The sequence below is a fragment of the Solanum tuberosum genome, unplaced genomic scaffold (genome assembly GCF_000226075.1).
Source record: "Solanum tuberosum cultivar DM 1-3 516 R44 unplaced genomic scaffold, SolTub_3.0 scf00235, whole genome shotgun sequence".
NCBI lineage: Eukaryota > Viridiplantae > Streptophyta > Magnoliopsida > Solanales > Solanaceae > Solanum > Solanum tuberosum.
The window spans coordinates 426,207-429,811 of NW_006239159.1; positions in this window are offsets into that span (position 1 = coordinate 426,207).

A 3,605-nucleotide genomic window follows, 5' to 3' on the forward strand; every position below is an offset into this window, starting at 1 on the left:
CTTGATCCTTAAGCTCAAATCTGGCTTGAATTTTCTTTTCTTTTGCTTAACAGGTAGACAAATGGGATCAATCGGTAATTTGTGCGAGACAATATCAGTGCTTAATCCTGGCATGTCATCATAAGACCAAGTAAATACGTCAACATACTGCTTAAGCAATTCTATTAAATATTGTTTTCTTTCAGCCTCCAAATGTATGCTGACTTGTGTCTCTTTTAGGATTTCCTTATCTCCTAAGTTGACAACCTCTGTTTCATCCATATTGGGTTTCTTCTGACTTTCAACCGACTCGATCTCGTGTGGCAGATTTTCAGGCATCATGCTTTCATCATATTCTTCGTGATCTTGTTTATCATTTTCACCTTGCTCGGTGGATTCGTTACATGTCATAACCATTGAACGAGGATTTTTATTAATATGAGTGCTGAAAAGTGCAAAAGGTAAGTAAAGATAATTATATATTTAAAATAACGAGAAATGTTTTAAAGAAAATAAAGACTTTTTATTTCAAAGCATTCTAGCTTTTTAGAAGAGGCAAGCAACAAAAGATTAGGCATGATTCAAGCCTCAATTTGATCATGCGAATTTTAAAATTAAGACTACTTTTCCACACTACCAGGACTCTGGTTGAAATAGGGACGGGCTGATGGTCCAATTCTGCAAGATTTCTCCAGGTTTGGCATCACAAATGGTCAACTTGTTGAGATTTATCCCTTCCTCTTCTCCAGCCATGGCAACGAACAGGTTGCCTATTCCTTCTATGATGTCATCAACGCTAGCTTGATTCGGAATCAAAGCTTGTTCTGGTACAAAGATTGTATCGCTTGACCCGTGACGGTCCCTTCCCGAGGTAGGCTCATATCCGAGTCTGTTGGTGCCTCTCTGATGCTTCAGCTGGATCGGCTCAATTATGCCATTGGACTTAGGTCAAAGTCCATTCTTAGGCTGATATCCATACTTCAACATTTCTGACGCAACCATTTTCGTTGCACTTGACAACTTTGTATTGCCTGCCTCTGCTTCCTCACAAACCTTTATAGCTTGCATAATTTCCAAAGTGTGAAAGGTGGCTCCGCCTAACTCGTCAGCGACTGGGATGGAATTAACAGAAAGGATGTGGTGACTGAGCTCTCCGTGGATGGTAACTTCTATGCGACCCCACTCAAACTTTACACATTGGTGAAGAGTGGAAGGAATCGCTCTTGCCATGTGAACCCATGGCCTTCCCAGCAACCGGTTGTAGTTGGATGATACATCCATCACTTCAAATAGAATGGGGAATTCAGCCGGCCCCACCTGTAATGTGAGATAAATCTCCCCAATGACACTTCTTTGCGCTCCATCAAAAGCTCTAACTTTCACACGACTTTCCCTTATCTCTCCCATATTAACACCTAAATCCCTCAGTGGTGAAAGGACAGATGTTGCATCCAGAACCACCATCAATTAAAACTCGAGTCACAATTTTATCACAACATTTGACTGTAATGTGAAGCGCTTTGTTGTGACCAGCCCCTTCTTCAGGCAACTCATCATCGTGGAAAGAAATCTTGTTAGCTTCCACTATTCTTTCAATCGTTGGAGCTAAGGTCTCACTTGTGGTCTCTTTTGGAATGATCACTCCGCTTAACACCTCCATCAAAGCATTCCTATGAGCTTCAGAACTCATAAGCAAAGACCAAATGGATATGTGGGCTGGCATCTTCTTCAACTGTTCTTCAACCGAATAGTCTTTAGACTGCATCTTCTTCCAAAACTCTGTGGCTTTAGCATCTGTAACATTCTTCTTTAGATTTTTTTCTTTTCCAAGAACTCTTTGATTTAGGTCCTCTGGGGCATAACACCTCCCCGACCTAGTCATCCCTTGAGCCACGGTAGTGTCGATCATCTTGCCCTTGGCATTTGCTCGATAGTCCCAAGGGACTGCTTTGGTGTCATACTCAAGCTTCCTAGCAATTAGAGTGGTTACTACAACTCTTGGGAGATATGTTTGGACAGTCAGAGGTTCCCTTAGTTGAACAGTGATAACAGGTTGCACCGAAGATGTCAAGGCATCCGCTTCATCTATGTTTCGATAGTCGGGGGTCCCATATTCGTCATCCAGAGTAACCATGTTGACTTCCCGATTCTCATGATTAGGGAAGGGATTGTTGTTCACATTGGGAGGTGCTGGTGTGCATTTGATTACTCCTCTTCTGATCAAAGACTCGATCTGGTTCTTCAAACCATAACAATCTTCTGTGTCCTGTCCTTCGACTCTCGAGTGGTAAGCACATCGCTTGTTCCCATCAAAATTACGAGGGATTGGATCAGGAAGTTTTCCTTCAACTGGCTGCAGCACCCCCGCTGTCCTCAACCTCTCAAACAATTGGGCGTAGGTTTTGGCAATCGGTGTGTAAGCACGAGCATTTCTAGCTTCAGGATTTGGACGTGGTCTTGGTGCATATGCTGGTCTGTTTTGGTGGATTGGTGCTTGGACAGGGGCATATGGTCTTGGAGGATTTTGGTATGCTGGTGCTCGGGGTGGATTATAGTGTGGTTGGGTATTATATACTAGGACGTATGAAGTATGCGCAGCGATTTGGGGATTGGTGGGGTATCGATGGGATGGTCCTCCTTGTTGGTAAGTGACAGCTGAAACATCCTCCCTTTTCTTTTTTATGCCGCCAATGGAACCCGATTGTATAGCCCTACTTGCAGCTAGCAACGTGACCATAGACTGAATCTTCCCAGATTTAACACCCTCATCTGTAAAGTCTCCCATTTTGACCAATTCTGCAAACTTCTGACCCATCATTGACATCATCTTTTCAAAGTAGATACCTTCTTGAGCTCGAATAAAGTACTTCGAGAGCTCACTCTCATCTAGTGGCGGTTGCACGCTCGCGGCCTCAGTTCTCCAACATCGTGCATATTCTTGGAAATTCAAAGATGGCTTCTTCCGTATATTGGCCAATGAAAATCTGTCAGCAGTAATTTTAGTATTGAATCTGAAACGAGTCATGAAGTCCTCGGCCATTTCCTGCCAGTCACGCCATTTGCGAGGGTCTTGGCGGGTATACCAGGTTAATGCTTCTCCAGACAGACTCTGAATAAACAACTTCATCCTCAACTTCTCATTTCTCCCTACACCGACTAACTTGTCACAGTATGCCCTTAAATGTGCGTGAGGGTCACCCTTTCCATCGAACATGTCAAACTTCGGTGGTTTGTACCCGACCGACATGTCAATGTCTGGATGGATGCACAAGTCATCATAATCCAGACTCTCTGTCCCTCTAGTGACTTGTAGGCTTTTCAATGCTTTTCTCAGACCCTGAAGCTGGGCATTTATCGACGCATCTTCTTTCAACCGAGCATCTTTCTCCATTTCTTCATATTGGACGACCTCGTATGGGACATTATCCACGGCTGGCACAGTGAAGGTAGGAGCTCCAGCGGCATATACGAGTGTAACATGTGTCTCATAGGGAGCGGCGACATGTGCCCCAAGTATCTGCTGCATTGCAGGTATGGTAAGGCCGCGATTAGAAAGGTCAGGAACGGCCCTGACTGCGGTTGGGGAAGCCGGTGGGACTCAACCGTGAGTAGGAGCTTGTTGAGTA